At 38.4% G+C, this 25,782-nt stretch overlaps 1 protein-coding gene across 2 annotated transcripts in view; it reads right to left on the bottom strand.

The window, feature by feature from the left end:
• The window catches only part of Agr2 (anterior gradient 2, protein disulphide isomerase family member), a 33,530-nt gene extending 9,763 nt beyond the window's left edge, over positions 1-23,767 (bottom strand). Inside the window, exon 1 of one of the 2 annotated variants that reach the window (XM_048337830.1) lies at positions 23,693-23,767. The gene's annotated coding sequence lies outside the window, so the exon portion shown is untranslated. Of the gene's footprint in view, positions 1-2,707; positions 2,759-23,692 lie in introns of those variants that run through there. The other variant, XM_048337831.1, reaches the window with a different exon arrangement.
• Between the last annotated feature and the right edge of the window lie 2,015 nt (positions 23,768-25,782).

Genomic DNA, 25,782 nt, shown 5'->3' with positions numbered 1-25,782 from the left:
ATATGCATAGATAAGAGAATTGATTCTTCAAATTTATATTTTAAAAGTAAAGTACTGGCAGGTATCTTAGAGATATCTCTTCCCACTTACCTAAAGCCTCATTATAGAGAGAAAAAATTGTGTGTTGCTATTGAGGCTTCAACTCAAGGCTGATGCTCTACCACTTTAGGCACCACTTCCAACTTTTTAGTGGTTAATTGTAGACAAGAATCTCAAGATTTCTCTTATCCAGACTGACTTTCATCCTCACATCTCAGTCATCTAAATAGCTAGGATTACATGGGCACCCAGCTAAAAATATTTATGAAATGGATCCAGAACCAAGACTTCCTGATCTTGCCATTTGGTAGTGCTGGCTCCTGACTTCTTACCCTGAAACAATTACCCTAAGCCTTCACACTTCTTTAACCTTCAGTTAAAATGGGACATTACTATCAAAGAATGTAAATGCATTCAATGATTTTTTCATTCTGTCATTTAGAGCCTGCCAGTCTTGTCCTTTTCACCCACCCAACTGTCTCTCCCTAGTGTCACATTTCCTTCAGATCTGTATTAACTCTGAATTGACTAAGCCACATCAAGCTAGGAGACAGTGGCTTAAATTTGTAATCCTAGCTACCAAGGAGGCTGAGATTTGAGGACTATGGCTCAAAGCCAGCCCAAGAAACTTCGTGAGACTCTTATCTCCAATAAACTACTGAGAAAAAAAAAAAGCAGGAAGGGGCACTGTGGCTCAAGTGGTAGAGCATTTGCCCTGAGTAAAAGAAGCTCAGGGACAGCACCCAGACCCAGGTGTAAGCTGGTGGCTTACACCTGTTATCCTAGCAATCTGAGGATTGCTGTTCAAGCCAGCCTCAGTAGGAAAGTCCTTGAGATTCTTATCTCCAGTTAATCACCAGAAAACCAGAAGTGGTGCTGTGGAAGTGGCAGAGCACTAGCCTTCAGCAAAAGAACTCAGGGACAGTGACCAGGCCCTGAGTTCAAGCGCCATGACCAATCAAAAAATTGCTATGTTATGAAATCCAAGTAATTATTTGTATTAACTTAATCAACTAAGTGTATAGCCGCAAAACTCCTTACTCAGAAAGACATAAGATCCTGGTCATCAGGCCAGGAAGGAAGAAAAATAAATATTAAAGCATTTCTTATGCTAAATACTAAAAAAAGGTATAAGCAAAATTCTGGAATATAATCTCCTCACTTTCTATATTCAAAAGAGGTGGCCACTAACAATTTTTATCTTCTAAAGTTCATCTAGAACACCTCAAGTATACTACAATCCAGCCATACTCATCTCTCTTAGTGTGAAGACATCTTTCTATTATTAAAAAAACCCAAGAACTTTTATGCTCTGAAATATCAGTTTAGAAAGATATGACTTTGCATTTATGATCAAACATCTGTTTTACTTATGGAAGTATCTACATATATTTGAAAAAAAGAATAGGAAATTGATAATAAGGTACTTTTTTTAGTCCAGTGATGACTCTTTCTGCACAAATGAGTATTGGAGCCCCTTGCTGTGGCCCTGTAGATTACACATTGGAACTATTGATAGAAAGCACATGTGTTTTATGGCAGGAGGCTATAAGGAAGGCTAATAGAACTCTTGCTGTACAAACATCCTGCTGTGGGGTGACGTTCTGAGATTGACTCTGCTGAGTTTTCATGGGACAAAGAGACTGCTTTGCAAACATCCTGCACATACTCATTAAAATCCAATACTAACATGGTAATTTGCACACAGACACACACACACACACACACACACACACACATACACACGGACATTCTGACTCTAGCACTTTTTACTACTTGCTCTATCCTGTCTTCTTATCCTCAACAAGAAATGATCTTGCAAGGGGTGATTTGTTCTTACTATTCTCAGGAAAATAACTGGCTCTTCTCTAACAGTCTAGACCAGGAGTTTAAAGACTGAAAACACAAGACATGCCAGTAGAGAAAAGGAAACAATTTCCTGGTTTACAGGAATATATTCTTCTGGGACAATGTGAGTGCAAGTTTCACAGAGGAGGGGGGCTGAGGTCTTTGCTTTAGCCTGTGGAAGAGAAGCAAGGACTTAGACGGTGATTGATATGGAATATTCCGAGTCTCTGGCTTGAAAACTGCTAGAATTGACTCACTCTTGAACCTCTGGTTCCCTAAGAGAGAAAGTATCACTTTGAACCTGTGCAAGAATATAACACGGCCTTACTGGTATTGGAAGTAGGAAATTCAAAGGGAATACCAAATTCGAGAGACACAGGGTAAAAAAAGAGAAATAACTACAAAAGCAATACTTGCAAAACTGTTTGGTGTAAGTGAACTGAACACCAGGGGGGAGGAGGGAAAGGCGGGAGGGAGGGGGGCATGAGGGACAAGGCAACAAACAGTACAAGAAATGTATCCAATGCCCAACGTATGATACTGTAACCTCTCTGTACATCAGTTTGATAATAAAAATTTGAGAAAAAAAAAAAAGAATATAACACGGCCAGCTCTAGCAGAAGAAAGGCCACAATGAACCTCTGCTGGAGATGCCATTATTCCCCCTATAATCTCTAATGGAGATTCCATTAAACCCTACTTGATTGCCCTGTGAAACTTAGATTCTCTTTCTGGTGATGGCCTGCAACTTAGCTAAGAAATCAGAGGCCAAATCTCGCTGTTCAGAGTGGCATTCCAAAGCTATTGTCAGGAGCCTTACCTGGATTGCCCCACCCACCTGCCTTGTGTGAGCCAGCCAGGAGGAGGTCGAGCTTCGGAGTGTGCCAGCACAGCTCTGAGCCTTCTATTTATGCCTGGGAGCACACCTCAATCCCACCCACTAATCCTGTTTCTACAGGTTGCTAACTCGGAAGCAAAACTTTCCTTTTCCCAAGCAATTGTCTTTCTTGGGCTAAAGAGATCCTTCTTTAAAAACTGTTATAAAGTGTCTGTTTTTGAGTATGCACACACGTGTGTGTCTGTGTGAGTGCGTTTAATTTAAAGCCACTTATGAAAGTACATTGTTAAGAAGGCAGTTACGAAAAATGGGCATAGGGCCAAATCCAGGTAAGGTTTAAATGGGGACTTTTGATTTGCCAGTAAGATGATTGGTCTTTATGTGATTGGCTAGTGTTTGTGATTTATAGATTTTTTTTAACTCCCCCTTGGGCAGGTTGCCTTGATTTAGCTGAAAACACACCCAAGTTCATTCACAATTCTAACTTTGTGTGGTCATATAACCTGTCATACAAATTCTTTTCCATGACACACATCTTTTCTCTTGGTCGGGGAGCGGAAGGGAGTATATTCATGAGAGGCATACAAAATATAAATCAAGTATCTCTAGTCTACTTCAAAAATTATTAATTGTTAAAAACTGTGAGTTTTGTAATAATTCACTTGTTGATGAGTATATATGCATCAACGTCTCTTCAAAGAACTTAAAGGTATTTCACAGATATTGTCTTTCTTTCATACTTGTTTTTTTTTTTTTTTGCCAGTCCTGGGGCTTGAAATCAGGGCCTGAGCACTGTCCCTGGCTTCTTTTTGCTCAAGGCTAGCACTCTACCACTTGAGCCACATAGCCACTTCCAGCTTTTTCCATTCATGTGGTGCTATGGAATCAAACCCAAGGCTTCATGTATGCTAGGCAAGCACTCTACCACTAAGCCACATTCCTAGCTGATACTTCCTTAATGTGAGTTTCTTACTGAGCATGCAGAAAACCACTTATCTCAGTTCTTAGACCTAGAAATAGTTACTCACGATTATCCAATTACATACAGAACTTTAAAACTGGAAGTCAATTTTTTCTGCTAGAAAATTCAATCTTGTGTATTGGTCATGAAACTATATGCTTTTTTTTTTTGGTCACTTGTAGGGCTTGAACTCCCCCTGGGTACTGTTCCTAAGCTCTTTTTGCTCAAGGCTTGAGCTCTATCACTTTAAGAAACAGAACCAGTTCCAGTTTTCTTGTGGTTAATTGGAGATAGGATTCTCACAGTCTTTCCTGTCCAGGCTGGCTTTGAGTCAAGATCTGCAGATCTCAGCCTCCTAAGTAGCTAGGATTACAGGTATGAGCCACCAGTGCCTGGCTATATATGCTTAAAAACAAACAAAAAAAACTTGTACTGGGGTCCCAATTTTTTCAGATAAAATATTAAAGATTTATTTAAAACTTAATTTTCACCTTAAGTATGTTAAATACAAACTCTACAAAATATTCAGCATTTTTCTTTGTAGTTTACAAAATACAAGTTTGCTTACATTTATTGCCAATCAAGGCAAGGAACTCAATAGAAAAAAAAATATTTGTTTTGCTTAAGACATCCTTGGGAATAAATCATTTGTAGTAGAGCTCATAAGCAGCTAGGATTACAGGCTTGAGCCACTGGCACCAGGATATATGCAACTTTTCAAAAGTGAGAAATTTTTAAAAACAGATAACTAGCCAATGAGATTCAAGCATAATAAAAATTGTGTGTGTGTGTGTGTGTGTGTGTGTGTGTGTGTGTGTGTGTGTTAGTGCAGGGCTTGGATACAAGGCCTTGTGCTCTTTCTGGCCTTTTCACTCACTGCTGTCACCTTACCACTTGAGCCAGGCCTCTAGTCTGGCTTTTTGCTGGTTAGTTGGAAATAGAGTCTGGAGGATGCTTGGGCTAGCTTTGATCCACAGCATCTCAGCCTTCTGAGTAGTTAATGTGAACCATTAGTACTCAGTTTAAAAATAACCTTTTAAAGTGAGGTAAGATGATTATATTTCAAAATAATTTTACAATGAGAAACTTGAATTTTCTGAGCTAAATAATGAGTCTCAAAACAATTGAATTTTCTTCCACTTCTAAAACAATTCTTACAGTTCTAAAAGATTTTTTTAAAGAATTTGAAAGGAATGATTTGAGTTAAATTCTTAAAATGACAATATTTAGCCCTTAGAATATTCAACTCAACCCTCTCATTTTTTAATTTTATTTTTTATTTTTTGCCAGTCCTGGGCCTTGAACTCAGGGCCTGAGCACTGTCCCTGGTTTCTTTTTGCTCAAGGTTAGCACTCTGCCACTTGAGCCACAGTGCCACTTCTGGCCATTTTCTATATATGTGGTGCTGGGGAATCGAACCCAGGGCTTCATATATATGAGGCAAGCACTCTTGCCATTAGGCCATATTCCCAGCCCCTCAACTCTCTCATTCTTAAAATTTTTTTCTTTATTGTCAAAATGAAGTACAGAGTGGTTGCAGTTTCATATCTAAGGCAGGGGGTACATTTCTTGTTCATCTTGTTACCTCCTCCTTCATTTTCCACCTCCCTCTTCCTCTTTCCCTCCCCCCCCCTGCCGAGTTGTACAGTTGGTTTATACCAAATTCAACTCTCTCATTTTGCAGACAGGAAAAAATGAAGATAATTAATGACTTTCTGAAGGTCCCATTATTTAGGACAGATCTTAGATCAAAGTCCAGGGGTTTTCTCATCCATTGTTTGTGGAAAATGGCCATCGAGTGGCACTTAGTTACTAGATTATAGTCATCATCCTGATTCCTGTGCACTGGATGACATTAGAACTGTCATTTACTTTCTAAAGCTTCACTTTACCTGTCTATAAAATGGGATGATGTATATAGTTGAGTTTGGAATGAATTAAGGAATAAGAAAATACTTGGTATGTTAGTTTGTTAGGACTTCCATAACAGAATATCATAATCTGGAAGATTGAAACCTCAGTGAAACCTCTCACTACTTTGGGTCCAAGATAAATGTGTCTTTTTCTTCTGAGACCTCTCATTTTATCTTTCAGATAGCTATCTCCTTGCTATTTCTTCTTTCCTTCCTCTCTTCCTTCCTTCCCTTCTTTCTTTCCTTCCTTCCTTCCTTCCTTCCTTCCTTCCTCCCTTCCTTCCTTCCTTCCTTCCTTCCTTCCTTCCTTCCTTCCTTCCTTCCTTCCTTCCTTTCCTTTAAAACCCTTGATTATTTTCATCTATATTTATATTTTACTATGAGGATATCGAATGGGTCTTAAATAGAGCAGTGTGGCAAACATAATTAGCAAAAATTTTCTAAGTATTGTAGCAGCTTTCTCAAATATAAAATTAAAAGCTTTTTAGTATTCACTTGATTGTAGTAGTCATTTTAAGTGTTGCAAAAATAATTCTATACTTTTCCCAATAAAAATCCTAATTCTAGGCATATGTTTTAAAATTACAGGACTAATATTTGGCCCAAAGTATAAGCTTCTTTTGTGTTTCCTTAAAGCACATTCAATTTTTTCTAATATTTTTAAAACATTATGAAACTCTTCAATTCTATATGTGTTAACTAACAGCATCAGTTCTAGTATTTGTTCTTCCTCTGTGGCAAGTAAAGGATTTATTCCTCTGGTAAACTGAGGTCCTTCGGGCTGATGTTTGAGAAGCTCATGTGGGAGAAAGGCTGAGAACCAGTCATTGACATATTTATATGTGATTTTATGCTAATGTGTTTCTTGGCGTAGAGTGCCAAGATGAAACTGAAGGGTTGGCATTGTTTTGGTCATCACAATCCATTTAAGATGATGAGAAAAAAGGGATATTTTAAAAACACATTAGGTGTGGAGAAAGAATGTGTACACCAGGCTTGGGACCTGTGAATCAGTCAGACAAAACAACCAGTATGAAATGCAACTAATCCTTTTAGTAGATAGCTGGTCACAGACCTGGTCATATAAAAATCAGACACCTTAAATGACACTTCGTCAGTGATGCTTGGGCCTGAACTAGTGAAAATCCAAAGCTGATGCAGTCATATGTTACCATTTGCCATCATTAGTAAGGGGTCTGTATCTCCCTGCTGGATCATGGAAGCCTATTTCTAAGCTCATTACTGGATATAATAAAGAATTCACTTTTCATTCTCAAAAATATCATTACTTGAAGCATAAATGACAGAGTTGTGATAAAATATCCTGACATTGCAGGAAAATGCACACACGTAATTTTACAATTAGATAATTGAATTCAATCCAAGGATCTCTTTGTGGGATCCACAGATCCCAGATTAAAGATTTTTGTTCTCATGAGATTTTTAGAGAGTCTCCAGCTTGGGAATCTGGCATCTGGCTCTTCACACTTGTTTAGCATAATTCACTACATCTTCCTGGCTATCATACATTTTATACCTGTCCTAAACTGGGAGAAGACCTAGGTTCAGGTCTGTTGTTTGCCCTGATGAAAAACCTACATTCTGAAATCCTTTCAATCATGATGAAGGCTCCCTTTATAAAGAAGAAAGAAGGAAAAGCATTTTGAAATGTGAGTATCCGAAATGATTAAGTGAATTTCCTGTAAACACTAATCTTTTGGAAGGCAAGTATTTATACAGGAGACATAAGCATCATTCTTTTGAAAATTTGAAATAATCTCAGTGAATAAATATCTCATTCAGTAGCCATATGCTACTAAATGAGGTCCATAGGCTGGAACCAAGGTTCCTCTTGAGTTCTCTTACATCTTTAAAGGAGACTCATGCAATCTAAGGCAACGTGTCCTTAGCAGTTGGATTCTGTTCCTGGAGTCAGTATTGTTAAATGATAAACACACTAAGTAGGGTGGGGCACTGAACAAGCAGAGCTGCTTGAAGCTGTCACTCCTCCATATGCATTCAGGTCACCTTTTGCAAAGCCCAACTGTGCCTTGTGAGATAGCTCTTCATTGACTCTATTTCTATAAAGTATCTCTAGACACATACACACACGCGCGTGCATGCATGCACATGCATGTGCAAGCGCATGACAGAAAATTTTTTTCCCTTCTTCTTTCCAAGCTATTATGTTATTTTTCTATCATGTCAACTGATCGATGGTTATGGCTGGAGTTTTCTTTCTTCTTCTCAGACCCAAAAATACTGAAAAGTTGGGCATGTTTTATAAGAATAAGGGGTAAATAAATTCCAGTATAATATGGAAATGATAGGCCCATTACATATTAATACCATTGGATAAATATAACACAGGGTATGCCATAATGTATCATGTAACACTTCACAACTTTAAGTTTTCTTTAACCAGCAAAATGGCATAAATTTTGATATTTTGAATTTACAGCAGAAATCATATTTCATGTAACAATCTGTGGTGGTGTATACCTGTAATTCCAGCACTTGAGAATAGCAGGCAGGAGGGATTGTGTGCCAAAGGCTAGCCTGGGTTACTTGGAGATAACATGTTGAAAAAAAAAGGAACCAAAAAAGAAATTGCATTTTACTATTAAGCCCTCTCATGAGGAAAAAGTGCTATTGTGCTTATACTTTTCTAAACTTAGGTGCATTATTACTTAATAGTAATAAGTAACTTTCTAAGACCTCTTTTTATTTCTCATTGATGGTGCCAAAGATTAAACCCAGGACCTTATGCAAGTGCTCTACCACTGAGTTACAGTTCCCAGATCAGCCTCAAATGTTTGTTGTTGATATAAATTAAGTAAACTTGAAATATCAAATCAGTTTTGCTACAATCCCAAATTTATACTTCAGTGATTGTGCTAATCTGTCTTTGATATCAGTTGAGTCTATCTTATTGATTCTCAAGATAAATAATTAATTAAAAAACTCTAAGTTTGGTGGGCTGCTTGTGGCTCCTGCCTGTCATCCTACCTACTCAGGAAATAGATCTAAGGATCACAGACTCTTTATCTCCAATAAACTATCAAAAAGCCAGAAGTGGAGCTGTAGCTCAAGTGGTAGAGTGCCAGCCTTGAGTGAAAAACTCAGGCACAGTGCTCAGGCCCTGAAATTAAGCCCTAGGACAGACAGACAGACAGACAGACACAGACACAGACACAGACACAGACACATACACACACACTCCAAGTTTGAGTGATTTGGGGGTTTAAAAATTGCTTAGAATTTTTTTCTCAAATGTGTATTAATTTGATAATTGGATATTTATTTGCAGCTAGATAAAGGAATTCTTGTATGCTACTATTACACAGCTGGGTGTAGATTGTGTTTGTATGCTACGTGTCTCAAAGAGCTGGAAGAAAGAATTTTTAATGTCTTTATTATGGGTATGGTAAATCTGATTCTGTAATGCATACATCTATCACCAAGACACTTCATTATTACATACAACTTAAATGTTTTTAAGTATCACTTAAAATTAATTTAAAAAGGATAACCACTTATTTTTTCCACAAATTGATTTTTGCGTTGCCTACTTCTCATATTTTATCCTTGACATGGAGTACCAATGAGAGAATAGCACGTTCTGTGCTCTCAAAAGCCTTCTGTTTGCCTCTGCTTCCCATATGACTCACTTCATATTAACTTTATTCCCATAGGCCTAGGCTGTAGGTCAACCCAGAAAGCAAATACAGAAGAAATGTGCCACATTTCTTTCTTCCTGATCTCGCTAAGACCTTGTCATCATTTAAAGACTAAGCTTTCCTGTGTTTACTTAGTAGCATTTGTAGGGAAAAGATTTGTAGAGGCTTTGGGGTTCTGCAAACTGGGTGAGAATGAATTTAAATCCAGAAAGTATTTATGATGTAATTTTAGAAGTGAACCTTCATTATGGTTAAACCAGTTTTCTATTATCCTCATTTTATGCCAGGTTGTCAGATAAAAGGCTTTGTTAGTACAAGCAATTCTACCAATTCATTACTGTAAATGTCCAAACATTTCATGATTTTCGCATGAATTTTCTGAGGCTTCATTTTGGTCTGATGGAGATAATGTCTGCTAGACCTAGAGCACGAAATGAGATATTCTTTAAATAGATTTCCATATGGAATTGTAAAGGTGACTTTTTCTCAAATACTAGAATGAGCACTAGATGATTTTTGTTTCTTGAGTATTAAGGAAATATGATTTTTAAAGTTTAAATGAATACATAGGCATCTTATTTACGTCTTAAATAATTTCATCTGATTCATTTTACAGACCTGGCTCATACTAACTTACACTGTTTTTGAATGGAAGTACTTTCTCTGAGTGCTTTCAAAATGCTTTTATGTGGTAGGTGCACAATGTGTATCATTTACAGCTCAGATTAGTTTAGAAAACTGGGATGAACTACTACTTCTAGAAGACAAGCAAAGAAAATGAAGCAGATAATCTGCAAAATTTGTCAAAGATTTGTGAAAGCATATAGCAGCTGATATCTTTAATTGTTTTAAATCCTATAGTTTACGCCAGAAACCGGTGGCTCACGCCTATAATCCTAGCTACTCAGGAGGCTGAGATTGAGGACTGAGGTTTGAAGCCAGCCCAGGCAAGAGAGTCTGTGTGACTCTTATCTCTAATTAATCACAGAAAAAGCTAGAAATGGCTCTGTGGCTCACGTTAGCCTTGAGCAAAAGGAGCTCAGAGACAGTGCACAGGCCCAGAGTTCAAGACGCAGGACCAACAAAAATGAATAAATGAATAAGTAAAACTTATAGTTTAGACATGATCTCAATGTGTGATTGGTCATTCATGCTCTGCACTTTCTTTTTTTTATAATTTTTTTCTTATTTATTGTCAAACTGATGTACAGAGAGGTTACAGTTTCACACGTTAGGCATTGGATACATTTCTTGTACTGTTTGTTACCTCCTCCCTTATTCCGCCCTCCCCCTCTCCCTATCCCCGCATGAGTTGTTCAGTTGGTTTACACCAAACAGTTTTTCTGCACTTTCTTTATGGCAAACAGTTGCCATGGTTATAGGCTTTCCTTTAAGCCTATGTGTCACCCTCTTGTCATAAACTTTTCCTCTGTCATATTGTCCCTTATGGTCAATTAAGCAGGTCACTATTACTGTACTGTGGGGAAAATGGGTACAAATGCCTAAATGAGCAGGAGGTGACAGCTTAAACCTGTAATCCTACCTACTTAGGAAAAAGAGTTTGGGTATTGTGGTTTGAGTCTAGCCTGGGCATAGAAGTTCATGAGACTCCATCTCAACCCAGTGGCTGGCACAGTGGCACACAGTTGTTATCCTAGCTATGGGGAAAGCATAGAGGATGGGTGCATGGTGTGCATTTGTCATCCCCAAGAAATCACAAATGGGCTGGGAGCATGGCTTAGCAGTAAAGTGCTTGCCTAGCATGCACGAAGCCACTGGGTTTGATTCCTCAATACCACATAAACAGAAAAAACTGGAAGTGGTGCTGTGGCTCAAGTGGTAGAGTGCTAGTCTTGAACAAAAGGAAGACAATGACAGTGCTCAGGCCCTGAGTTCAAGCCCCAGGACTGGCAAAAGAAGAAGGAGAAGGAGAAGGAGAAGGAGATAGAGAAGGAGGGGAAGGGGAAGGGGAAAGGGAAAAGGAAGGGGAAGAAGAGGAAGGGGAAGGGGAAGGAGAAGGAGAAGGAGAAGGAGAAGGAGAAGGAAAAGGAGAAGAAGAAGAAGAAGAAGAAGAAGAAGAAGAAGAAGAAGAAGAAGAAGAAGAAGAAGAAGAAGAAGAAGAAGAAGAAGAAGAAGAAATCACAAACAGAAGGATCTCCTCTAGGCTCTTCCTGGCATAAAGTAAGCCTGACCTTGAAAATTACCAACGCAAAAGGGGCTGGAGGTGTGACTTAAGTGGTACAGACCCTTTCTTACAAGAAAAAGGCCCTGAGTTCAATCCCCAGTACAATGAAAAAGGCCTAAAATGATTTATCTATGAGTACTAAATTAAGGAATGAATTTAAAGGGAGATTTCTTTTGCCATAAAATTACTTTTAGAAATAAAACTGAAATTAATGTTCTTATGACAATACTTATAATTAATATTGTTTATGTAATGCAATTTATGTTTAATAATAATTAACAATAACATTTACTAACAGTTAATAGTAATTAATATTCTTTAATTAATATAATTAATATTCTCATGGTAATATTTATAATTTTTGTTTTGAAAAAATTTATTGTGAAGGGGGCTTCAATTCAGTATGTCAGGTTATGAGTACAATTGTGAATAGTACATATTACTGAAATTTGGCAAAATTGCTCCCCATTGTTGACTAACTACATGTTCAGAGCTAGAATAAACCAGCAGCCATGAATGAGGTAACATAATATTTATTCTGGCATCTGTATTCCAACAAAGATTAAAGTTGAAAACGAATCCTCAAAGTACAATCGTACTTTGGGAACAACAATCGTACATCCAGTCACATCTCATCACTTAGCAATGCCACAGTTCAGAAGAACCACAGACCAAGACAAGTTCACAGTTTTGGAAGATTTTCATGAACTCTGAGGTTGTGATTTTTGTGGCCATTTCCCTTTTGCAAGTTACTCTAGAGGAAACTTTAGGTTAGGCAATCACCCTGAAAAGATTTATTCAACTCAAATGGAGGAAGTTAGCAATGCAAAAGTGGTGCCCCGGGGACCAGTTTATGCTAGCTAATCTCACAGTTCTGGGATGTTGGGTAAGTATAAATTATGGAAGTTTTATTTAGAATCAAAGTTCTCGTCAATGGTATAGGCACAGAAATGCAACGTTCATTTTCTATCTTTTGAAAAGGCTAAGAAAGAAGCAGATCCAAAGCTGTACATTAGTAAGCTCAGTGCCTAATGCAAAAGGGAAATGAGGTAATGCTTTCTTCATCTACCATACACTGGAAGGCCATTTGTCCCTCTGTCCTCTCAGCTTCTCTTCCAAGGATGTTTGTGTATTCACTAGGTAGAAGAAGCTGTTAGAAGATATTGTATACCAGAACCCTCCACCCGCTGGGCATCTATTAGCATAAGGACACTGGAACTGTAGAGAGGACTTGTTTCTTTTTGGTGGCCCTGGAATTTGAACTCTGGGCCTTGAGCTTGCTAGGCTAGTGCCATACCTATAAGCCCTACCTTTGGCCCTATTTGTCATTCGTTATTTACAAGTGGGTTTTGTTTCTCACTGGGCATGTGCCTGAGCTGCTATCAGTCTACGGTAAGTTTCCCTATGTCTCTGGAACCTCACGTGCGCACCGACTGAATCTAGCTTTCCTTTGGTGGAGACGGAGTTCCATGGACTTTCTGGCCTGGGTTGACCCTGAACAGAAACCCTTCCAATCCCAGCCTCCCATGTAGACAGGGGTGTGCCCACTGTATCCAGCTATGGGTTAAGAAGGGGTCTTGTGAACTCTTCTGCCTGGTCTGGCTTCAAATTTTAATCTTCCTATTTGCAGCTTCCCAAGTAGATAGGATTAAAGGAGAGAACTACCGGTGCTCGCTGGGCTGGAGTTCCAGTGTTGTCTCCTTGCTAGGATTAGGGTGATATTTCCGGAAGGTTTCCCTCTTCTGCAGTGCAAATGGTGTCACTCTGTCTGCCTGGAAGCATCTGGATGATTCTCCACTTTTACCACTCATTGCATGGGCTTGGTTTATTCTCAACATGCTTTAACACTCATTTCTAGATGTTATAATTGGCTCTTTTCAATCCGCTTACTTGTAACTGTCTCTATTTATTGTTTCTTTCCTTTTAATTTGTAAAATTTTTGTCTTCTTCCCCTGCACCCAAGGGCAAAGAAATCTATCCTCCACATGAATTACTTTTCCGTGAGAGTTCAGATTTTCACCATTACTCTCTGGCCCAGGGCCAGCTACGTACTTATTGCTGTTCTTTAGAAGGTTCTTGCACAAAGGAGATAGTAGATACTTCACTTACACACCCACATCTGTGACAGACATGAAATTTTGCTCTTTTACAGATATATGTCTTGTTTTATGTTGATTCTTTTTATTGGATTTCTGTAAATGACACTTCTTCCTTGAATTTCTTGGTCACGAGGTGGTATTTTGTAGCATCCTCCCCTCAGGTACATAGTTTCATCAGAACTCTAGGTTTTAGTACATATTCTTGCACTCCAATCACCTTTCCTAAACCCATTTCTTTCTCTTCCTCCTCCTCCTCCTCCTTTTTCTTCTTTGACAGTGCTGAGGATCAAACACAGGCCCTCACTTGTGCTAGACAAGGATCCTGCCACTGAATTGCATACACCCTGGGCCTACTGGACATTTGTGAATGTTTTCTGTAACTGTCAGTAAGTGGTACATGGACTATAAGCAGCTCAGTCTCCTGCATTATATGCTCTAAATTGATTTGTGTTAATGCAATCATTCATTATTACTTTTAATGATTATTTTGCTTCCCCGGAAAAGAGGAGCCCCACAGCTCCTACAAAGAGTGTTGTCTGATGGTGATTATTGTCATGGCAACATGGGAGTGGTTTTATTTAAAGTCTAGGTGGAGCCAGCCTGAGCTTTACTCAAGTGGGGAGAGGGAGACTCAGGAAGGGAAGAAATAAAGTGGGGAGCAGGCAGCAAGCCTATGCCAAATCAGGTGGTGATCGAAATGCTGAACACCAGATGGGTGCCTGGGTTGAAGCCTGTATGGCAATAGCAGCTAATTCTTTCTAAATGAATGGAAGAAGGGCTCTACTTCCTATTTTTATGTATTTGTCCTTGGAATGAGAAGTGTTAGTATTCAGGATGTGTGTGCCCTTGTGTAAATATCTAAGGAAGTAAGCTGCCTAGGTAGAGGGTAAGTCAGGAGATTTCTCAGGATGTGTCTTCCTTCTCTAGCCCAAGAAAACTCAGTGTTTGGTATTGACCATATTTTTGGTATGTCTAATATACCATGCAGTGTGTTTGTGTCTGTGTTTATGTGTGTGTGTGTGTGTGTGTGTGTGTAGATGTATATGTATACACCAAGCACTTAAGTAATTTTGGTGGTGATGACTCACTAGTAAAAGTGAAGGGGGTTTCATCACCAGAGAAGTGGCAAACAGATCTAAAGTGGTTGCTTACTGGCAATTTTTAAAGCATAAGGACACAGGCAACCACAAAAGTAGGTCATGTATTTAGTTGTGGTCATTGGTGTCCTGTTTCAGACTGGAACAGTCTATAGCACTGCTAGGTGGTGTAATTAATGCTGGGTAAACAGCCTGGGCTACACAGTCTGAACCTAAGTTTGATTTGGCTATTAGTTGAGGGTCTTTCATTCTGTAGATAAATATCTCACAGTCTTTTCTGCTCAGGCTGGCTTGGAATCACGATCCTCAGATATCAGCCTCCTGAATAGCTAATATTACAGGCACAAGCTACCAGCACCCAGATGATTCAATCTTTTTAAAAATGTGTTTCAAATAGTCTGAAGATGCTTTGTGTTCCCTCACTACCACTCAAAAGCTCAGAATGACAGCTCAGGCCCCAGAAGATACCCCTGTTTTGCTAAATGGGTTTCTGAGTATTTTTCTATTCTAAAGTCTTCATTTTGTTCCCAGTGCCTGAGATTCACATCCTGCCTTTGTTCCTTTAAGACAAGATTCCGTGATTAGGACTGAACCTGCAATCCAATAACTGAAGCTTTGTTATCCACTCCCAGAATTCCCTGATGCTACTTGATAAGATCTCTCAGTTGTATCTGTCTGGATATTATACACTCTGTTTAACTTGTCAGGGTTCTCTAGACTTCTGTATTGGACTTCTCTTTGGAAAATATTGGTGCTAGTTCTAACTAATGTTTTCTGCTGACATTATTGGATTTTCTATTAAAAATTGGCACTAGAATCCTATCACTCAATGGTCTCTTTGCATGACCTTGTTCCTTCATTTATATCCTGTTTGCTGAGTTGAACTCAATTGTTACTCTAGTGCGTTAAGCACTTTGTTGACCTGAGTCTTTGTGGGTCTGATTGCTTTATTCTGAAGGGTCGGTCACTGTGTTGTTCTTAGCATGAACAAATGGATAGCTTTTTAAAATCCCCACTTTAGCAAAGCCTCCCTGACTACCATACTACTGTGGTTGGTCTTCCCTTGCTATCATCTATCATTTTACCTTCTCATTGACTTCATAGTATATCTCTATATTTGTAAGTCTTTACATATTTCTTTTTTTTTATAGAATCAGTGTCCTTAACTATAAGTAATTATTTCTACCACCAAGCAAAAGTATGTGCTCCAAAACTATTTCCTGAATAAACAAAGATGTCTTTATATATAGCACAAAGATAGATGATTGAGAGCAAAAACTAGTCTTTAGTTCTTTTTTTACATCATTGGGTGAAGAGTAATTTATGAAAAGGTAAATACTGATAACTCAAGAAATGGGTAGCAAGAGAAGGGATGATAGTTCAGGGCAACAACAGGGTAGGTGAAAGTTTATTTTAGAGTAGAGGCCATTTAAGCTCCTTAGTAAGAATAGGAAAAAGGGCTGCAAGAGCTGGAGGCCCAGTGACACAGTGGAAAAATATGGGACAAGGCTTTCCTCAACAAGGAGGTAGGCAGCTCTTCTTTAACAGAGAAATCTAGAGGAGCCAGAAGGGGTTTGATGAAGATCAGTCTGGTTACATTTAATCTCTGAAAATGGAGGTAGTTTTGTTGAGGTGAAAATGGGTCTTGGAGAAAGAAAAGATTCAAAGCAGTAGTTCTGATTTGACTGAGATTCAATGAAGGTATATTAAAAACCTGTCACACAGCAAGGGGCCTCTGAAGTCAGAGAGCATGGCTTTGAAGTCCTCAGGCAACTAGGACTTATGATCTTTCTTCAGAAACACATTGCTCTTGAATTGGAGAAGTCATACAGTAGTTGAGGGGTGACTTTTCCCATTATTTTGAATCTGAAGTTTTCTCATTGCTTAGGTAATTTATTTATTTTGCAATTCATAATAATAAGCTGATAGCTTTTTTCCGTTTTCTTTTTGGTGCCAGTCCTGGGGCTTGAACGCAAAGCCAGGGTGCTGTCTGAGTTTCTGTTGCTCAAGGCTAGCGCTCTACCACTTGAACCACAACTTCACAGCCAGTTGGTAGCTTATTTCATACATAATTTAGCAGATAATGAAGACAGGTGAAAAAGATATTGAAGAGACTGAAAGGAGAATTACTTTTATATTAAAAACACAGGAAATTTTATTGTATGATATTAGATGTATAATCTATCTGAACTTTTTTTTTATAGTTTGGGGACTTGAACTCATGATCTTATGATTGCTCGGTGTTGCTTGCTTACAAATGGTGCTCTCCCTCTTGAGCCATGCCCTTACCCCAGCATTTTGCTAGTTAATTGGAGATAGAGTCTCCAGGACTTTTCTTCCCAGGCTGGCTTCAAACTTCAGTCCTCAGGTCTCAGCCTTCTGAGTAGTCAGATTTATAGGACTGCACAGCTAATCCTAGCCTTGAAAAAAATCCTGCTGGCATTAAATCATCTTTGTCAGTTACACTTGTAGGATAATTTTTTAAAGGTAAAAATATTCAGCTCAATGAACATCTTCACTTGACTAAACATGTTAAGACAACTTTGGTAGTTACACTTGATGAATTGTATCTGTACTGGGGCCTCAGCTTCTCCATTTCTAAAAAGACTGGTAGTAATGAACAGCATAGGGTTGCTAGGGGGAAAATAAACAGTGAGGTTGTAAAGGGTTGGCTAAATATTAAATGCTCTACAAATACCTTTGGTCTGCTATACAGGAAAGACTCCTGACCTTTCAGATAAAGTTTATTAAATTTACAAGGAAGGAAAAAAAGGATAATAAAGCAGGCATTGCCACTGGATATTAGTCTGCTGAAACATGATTGATAAGTACTCCCTTTCAGTTAGACTTTCTTTTTGAGGAAATGTAAACATGTTAGTACCATAGTCTTACAAATAGCCATAGTCTCCTGAAACAGAGAGCCCCTTTTACCAAGAAAAGAAGTTTGAGAAAGGATGATAAGTTACTTAACAAGGAAAAGCAGCATGGTGTTTAGTAGGAGAACTTTCCATCAATACCTGATTCTGTAGGTAGTGTCACATATTATAACTCCACCAGGTTTAAACAGGCATAGCTCCTGCTACTTAGCAGGTTCTCAACAAATATTGGTTGCTTCAAAGGATGTTGTTTCTGATATATTTTATTGTATATCAACTGGTCTGCTGATCAGTTTAAAATACATGCTTTAGTTTTGTTGGCAACAGGAGATTGTTTATGATTCTGGATTTCATCTGGATTTTAGGATGAGGACTATACTTTTGAAGCTATATCCCACAAATATTGTGGAGAAATGATCTATATGAAGTAGAAGCTACTTTGTTCTTAAATGTTATGGATCCTCATTGGCAGAGCCCTTGTGTCTTCATTTGCTTTGTTTTAGCCTGTTAGGTATGAAAGGTAGATGCTTCTTTCACTTTTCTGAAGTTAAACTTGAAGTTTCTGAAGTTATCCCCTGACTACTATGCTATAATATACTTTGCAAGGACAGGGCTTAGAGATCTGTTACTCTAGATGTTATATTTATACATAAGGAAAGAGATTCAGAGGAATGAAGGGCCTATCAAACACTTCTGCTTTAGTGAACAACTGCATGAAATCTTAATTGTCTCATTCTGAAAGAAAAGGTTGCCTGTCACAGTGAAAGACCCTGGGGGTCTCCCAGATCAGATCCACACTGCTCCTGACATGGAAATATGTTAAGGAATTTCCTGGAGGTGAGGAGAAACAAAGACACTGTGGCTGAATCTGACTGTAAACTCAATCCTTCAATTTATATCACTTACAGAAGGATAATTTAAAAACTACTGTGCTACAATTTCTAGAACTCCTTCCCATACAGAGTAAGTTACTGTTAGATAACATTTGCCATGCAGGGCTTACATTAAGGATTATTAATAGTTTATACAAGATGTCTGGTATGTAATAGGTATGTAATAAATGAAAGATATCAACATTATTATTGATAATATTAGATACATGGTTACTTCTAAGAGATAAATCTTCACACCAATGTAGCAGATAGCTATACTCAAGTGTAATATAATCAAAGCTGTGATCTATGTGTGTGGGAGAGAGGGAGAGAAGGAGAATTCTGTCCCACTGAAGTACCTTATCTCTTGTGATTTTACTTGATCCAGGCTATTTTGGAAAAACAAAAAGGCCTCTTGTTCAAGCACTCTGTTGCAAATATTATTACCATTACTATTATTATTATTTTGCCAGCGGCTTGAACTCAAGGCCTGAGCACTGTCCCTAGCTTCCTTTTGCTCAAGGCTAGCACTCTACCACTTGAGCCACCGTGCCACTTCTGGAATTTTCTGTTTTATGTGGTGCTGAGGGATTGAACCAAGGGCTTCGTGCATGCTAGGCAAGCACTCTACCGCTAAGCCACATTCCTAGCTCTCCAAATATTATTATTTTTAAATTAACATTGAGTGAAAGATTATAACCGTTTTTAATGGAGTCCAATGATTAGACTTATAATTAATATTCAAAGGAGAAGGAGGCAGAAACTAGGCTATACATTAAATGAATGAAAATTGTAGGTAAACCATCACCAACTTTTTATCTAACCTTGACAGAATAAACCTTTTTTCTATATTCCTATAGATTACATAACCATTTTTAAAAGTTCCATTATGATTTGTCTATGATATTCCTGAGTGTATCTCTCTCTCTCTCTCTCTCTTTTTTTTTTTGCCAGTCCTGGGCCTTGGACTCAGGGCCTGAGCACTGCCCCTGGCTTCCTTTTGCTCAAGGCTAGCACTATGCCACTTGAGCCACAGCACCACTTCTGGCCGTTTTCTCTATATGTGGTGCTGGGGAATCGAACCCAGGGCTTCATGTTTACGAGGCAAGCACTCTTGCCACTAGGCCGTATTCCCAGCCCCTGAGTGTATCTCTTCATATAGTTTCTAGTGGTTGCACTAGTTGTTATATATGATAGTTATATAGATTTTATGTGTATATATATATATATATGTGCGTGTGTGTGTGTGTGTATTTTACATTAAACAAGTTTCCTGGCAATGACATTTTATCAGTTTGAAAAAAGGGGAGCAGCTTAATCTCCCTTTGCATACCTTTTCCCTTTTATACTATGGTTGTCATAAATATTTCCCATGGATCTTGAAAAATACATAGTATGACCTTATAATCTCTGCTTCAACGATCAAACCTAAGTTGGAAAACACAAAAGGAGACAAAATTTCTCCATATTCTTCCTCTTTCTCCAATTCTTTCTACTTCGTGGAGCCCCAATATTCCTTCTTTAGTCATTCGTACTGGATTTCAAAATGCAGTGTGTATGTACATGTGCACATACACACACATTCGTGTTGATACCTGGATTTGAACTTAAGGCTTCTTGCTTGGCTTTTTTGCTCACAACTGGTGCTCTACCATTTGAGTCACACTTCCATGTCTGGCTTTTAGTTGGTTAATTGAAGATAAGAACCTCATGGACTTTTCTACCTGCCTGGCTTCAAACCTGGATTCTCAGATCTCAGCTTCCAGCATAGTTAGAATTATAGTCATGAGCCTAGATGTCTTCTAGGTCGAGTGTTTTTGTTTTTTTCCTTTTTGGATAGGCATGAGGAACCAATTAATTCTCAAGCTTTTTTCATTGAGGAATAGCTTTTGTTCTTTTTAATTTTTGCTGAATATTTCAACAGATATGAGTAGATAAGTTCACAGTGTTTTTACTTTCAGTCTTTAGTTTTCAGCAATTTGTTCATTTTTATGATTCTTGAATTTCTTTGGATTTTCCAGGTTTATGTCTTCTGGCATTTCTCAATCACATTTTTTTTGAAAGCTTTTCAGTCCCGTCCTATCTTTTCTTTCCTTTCTACATACCAGTCATATGGCTGTGTTGCCTCTATCTTCTCCATCTGCTGATTCCTCCATTAAGCATCCACATGCAACACTTTATAATTTGACAGAAACAACAGAAAGAACTTTGGATAATACTGTTCCCATCTACTGGGAAATAACTAGGTGCCAGGAACACAGGAAGATTCATTTCCAATCCCTTACAATATCATTAGAAGGCAGTATTTTAATTTGTAGATGAAGATAAAATAAGTTAATAATGTTCCTAAGGTTTCACAACTACTAAATGTTGAACCAGAAAGCAGCACACTGTCTTATTCTAAAGACTTTTTCTCATGGTACTAAAATTTGAACTCAAGGCTTGGGACTTACTCAGCAGGTGTACTCACACTTAAGCCATGTTTCCTGTCCAGGTTTTTGCTGCTTATTTTGGAGACAGAATCTTGCAAAGTTTTTTTTTTTTTTTCTGGCTGGGCTCAAACTGTGATTCTCTAGATCCTAGCCTCATGAGTAGCTAAGATTTTAGGCATGGGCTACTTGTCCCTGGCAAGATTGAGCTTTTATTGCTATAAAAAATGTAAGGTGAAGAAACATGGCAGTTAGGCTTGCAGATGGAAATGACAGTGAGTTCCTCCAGGTCTCAAGATATTAGCATGAAGGTATATAGGCTGCATGAAAATATTTCTGCTAATGGTAAATGTGTGAAACATTCCTTTTATGATACTTGCATTGTTACAGTAAATAGCTCAGATCATGCAAAAATTTAATTCTGCTTTTCAACTTATGGCTTACAGTTTCTGATGATAATATTGGATAAAAATTTCTTGAATAAATAATTACCATTTATCAAGCCGTTCTTAGACTCTCATTTGGGAGCTTTGCTATGTTATCTCTCTTACAAGCTGCCAAGTTGATATTATTATTTTTTTTTCTTTGAGACAGGGTCTCAGTATGTTGTCCAGGTTGGTTCCAATTCCTGAGTCCAAGTGATTCTCCTGCCTCTGCCTTCTGAGTAGCTGGGATTACAGGTGCATGTTACTGTGACTGCCTCAAGTGGCTATGGATATGATTTTATGTATATATATATATATATACATATATATATTCCACATTAATAAATGGAAACTTTGAGACAAGCCAGGTGATGAGTGTAAATTAATCCAGATTAAAAATTGTCTGGACTGGAATTTGAGTCCTATCCTTCTCAAAGAACTGAGTTTCTTGATAGAATAGACACTGCCAAGCTGTTTGGAAAGAAGCCTGACTGTAGAGGTAAAGAACCAGTGGAAGGATTCATGGAAATGGTTCTCTCTGCCAGCCAAGATCAGATTATCTTGTGAACAACCATCAGTTAAAGCCACCTAGGAAGGTACCTCCAGTATGTTCTTTTAGAAGGTGGTTTGCCAATGCTTAGACCCCAGGACATTTGCTTCAAATATATCCTGGTCCCAGTGATACTCACTAGACCCTATGTTGGAAATGAACTTTACAACTTGGAAGAGAGGGAGGGGGGCCAGAAGGAGAAAAAGGGGAGAAAATGAGGGAGGGAGGTGATACTGTTAAAAAAGAAATGTACTCAAGGGCTGGGAATATGGCCTAGTGGCAAGAGCACTTGTCTCGTATACATGAAGCCCTGGGTTCGATTCCTCAGCACCACATATATAGAAAACAGCCAGAAGTGGTGCTGTGGCTCAAGTGGCAAAGTGCTAGCCTTGAGCAGAAAGAAGCCAGGGACAGTGCTCAGGCCCTGAATCCAAGCCCCAGGACTGACAAAAAAAAAAAAAAAAAGAAATGTACTCATTACCTTTCTTGTTTAACTGTAACCACTCTGTACATCACCTTTACATTAAAAACAAAAAACAAAACCCCAAAGCAAATCTATCCTGGTTTGTTACTCCTTTATGAAAATTAGTCACTAGAGAGAGTACCATTATGCCACACAGTTATTTTCTGGTCTCTTTTTGTTCTTTTAATCTAAATCTTTGTCTTGAATATGCCTGAATATCTGGGTACAATAGAAGGGGAAGATAATGTTGAATGGAACATTTTTAATAGTGTAACCTTTAAATGCTAAATACCACTTTAGAACAAAGTCTTTGTATTGCTAAAAATTATTACCTCCCAGCCTTTGGGCTTAGATCAACTGCACTGTTTTGAAGTCAAACTGTCAATCACCACTAATTTGGACTTTATAATAATACATATCTAGCTAGTAGACGTTAACCTTGATATGCCTTTGGAAAAGTGAGTCTATGCCAAGAAATGGTGTAAATAATATTTCAAATGGGAACATTTACCTGTTCAAGACAATAGACCAATTAAAAGAAAACAATTTAATATAAAGCCAAATATTAGTAGACTGAGATAAGTATGTTGTATGCACTTTATCATGTATTCTTAAGTCAGACTAAGGAGGTAAAGACTTCAGTAACAGTTGGATAAAGAGATCTGTTTGAAATGTGATAGACTTTCTTTTTCATTAGTCTATTTTGGATTGTCACCTGTAGTAGGAATGAGGCCTTCACTAGAGATGGAGGAGCCCCATGTAACTAATCCAACTGATGTGTCTGCATATTAAGTTTCCTGATGCTGTTGATGGCATCTGTGAGACTGCGAGGACTTTGCGGGTAACAAACAAAATACCAGAAAGTACATGTAGGAAATAGATTGGAAATCTTTTTTTTTTTTTTTTTTGGCCAGTCCTGGGCCTTGGACGCAGGGCCTGAGCACTGTCCCTGGCTTCTTCTCGCTCAAGGCTAGTACTCTGCCACCTGAGCCACAGGCCTTTTTCCATATATGTGGTGCTGGGGAATCGAACCGAGAGCTTCATGTGACTCTTGCCACTAGGCCATATTCCCAGCCCTAGATTGGAAATCTTGGAAGTATTTCTAACCTGAGAGATTTTTTACATTCTTTTTCTGTTTGAAACACCTCTTAGGTGTTTCTAAAGCTGTCCCCAGCAAGTGGTGGTGGCCAGCTTATAAGCTACCTTTTCCTCAGATCCTACTCAGTGTCCTAAATCAGAGCTTGTGAGACTGGCTCATATGACTTCCTATTTAATTATGACTATATATTTAGTTCTACAGTTGACAATAAATAACAAAGTTAATTTTTGAAGATAATAAAGGGTGGCCCATTGGATATTCATCACTTGTGGGAGGATGAATATTTGTCAAGTATCAGGGTTTGAAATGATTATTTCCCTTTTTGGGGATTAGGTTGTAGTGGTCAGCATATTTATATAAACCCAGAAGTAGCCACTAGTCTCATGTAGTTTTGTGAAGGTTTGTTCATCCTAGGTGAATGACCTAAAGGTAAACAGCAGAAACAGATTTCCTGGTCATCCTTGTTGACTTCAGAAATATTTGAATTACTCTTTATCTCTATGTGTTCATTCTCATCCCATGGTAAAATGGTAAAATATACATTCTAGCTTATTCTGGTTTTAGAAACAGAAGCTTGAAGTACCAATGTCTCCTCACTCTCACTCTCACTTTGATAAAACATACTGTAGCTTTTAAGTATTCGTTTTGTTAAACTATAAATTGTTGAAAGGAGTTATATCATTGGAATCCTCCTCTGCATAGAGAGAAAACGTGCCTTTTGTCTCTCTAGGCCTGTATTACTTCACTTAGCATTAATTTTTCCAAACTGACCCCTTTCCTCATGAATGACATGTTATTCTTCTGGTGGATGAGTAAAATTCCACAGCACATGCACACACACACACACACACACACACACACACACACACACACATTTTTCTTGATTCACTTATCCATTGTAGAGCATTTGAACTATTGCCATAACTTGACAATGGTGAATAGTACAGCAATGAACACAGCTGTGCAGGTGGCTTTACTTTATCTTGATTTGTGATCTTTTGAATAATGCCCAAGAGTGGTGATCCCTGGATCATAGGGTAGTTCTATGTTGAGCGTTTTGAGGAATTTCCAAACTTTCTCTGTAATATTTGTAGCAATTTACACTTCCATCCACCACTATACAGTATGTCTAACAAGGACCTAATATCTAGAATATATAAGAAACTCCAGGAAGCATCCTCTCCTGCAAATAATAACACAATAAATGAACAAGGGAGCCAAATAGAGGCTTCTAAGAAGAAGTAAAAATGGATAATAGACACATGAAGAAACACTTAACATCTCTGGTCGTAAAATGAAAATGGGAATAAAAACATTGAGATTCTGTTTCATCTCAGTAAGAATGGCAACCATTCAGTATATGAACAACAACAAATGCTGTCAGTGACTCAAGGGATAGTTGAAACAAAACAACAACAACCAGTAAAACCAGTGGGGAACATATGTATGAGGATGGCAGTCTGAGATCTGTTCTAGAAAAACCATGAAAGGTTATGCAAAAAATAACTAAAGCAAAAAATAAGGTGGGGGGGGGGGCGGAGAAGGAACTAGATATGTGGCTCAAGTGGTAAAGCATCTGCATAGCAAGAACAGGGCCCAAGGGCTGGGAATATGGCCTAGTGGTAAAGTGCTTGCCTCGTATACATGAACCCTGGGTTCGATTCCTCAGCACCACATATATAGGAAAAAGCCGGAAGTGGAGCTGTGGCTCAAGAGGTAGAGTACAGCCTTGAGCTAAAAGAAGCCAGGGACAGTGCTCAGGCCCCGAGTCCACGCCCCAGGACTGGCAACAAAAACAAACAAAAAGAACAGGGCCCAGAGTTCAGACCTCAGCACTGACAAAAGCAGCAAAAAATGACTTTTCTAGCCAAATGGGAAGAGTTCATAGCTCAAACTATTTTCCTTTCTTTTGGGGGGGGAGGGGGTTACTCACTTTACTCATTTATTTCAAAAGTCAAAATGTCATAACTTTAAAGAAGAAAAGCATTTACTGAATCTGTGAAGTAAAATTTAAAATTATTATTATTATTTTGTTTTTTACAGAGAGATTACAGTTTCTTGAGTACGGTAAAGTGTACAATTCTTTTTGAACCATGTCTCATCTTCACTCACTCGCTCTACCAGTTTTTTTCCCCTCCCGTCCCTGCCCACATAGTGTCTAGTGAGTACCACTGCTGTATGTGTTCACCCTTTGTTCTATCTTTTCTGTTCCTCTTTATCCTCCTAAATGGAAACTAACACAGAAGAGGAAAGGAAAAGAAAACAAAAACACCACCAACCGCAACTAAAACAAAATCTGTTTCCTTATCTTGAAGTTCATTTTGTGAGAAGCCCTAGGGGTGAGAAGACTCACCCTGTCGACGTCACTGCTGTGCGCAGTGCTGGGGGAGCTGCGGGTCAAAGGGGGT

Source organism: Perognathus longimembris, chromosome 2, assembly GCF_023159225.1.
Source record: "Perognathus longimembris pacificus isolate PPM17 chromosome 2, ASM2315922v1, whole genome shotgun sequence".
NCBI lineage: Eukaryota > Metazoa > Chordata > Mammalia > Rodentia > Heteromyidae > Perognathus > Perognathus longimembris.
This window is presented reverse-complemented; position numbering and strand designations above follow the sequence as displayed.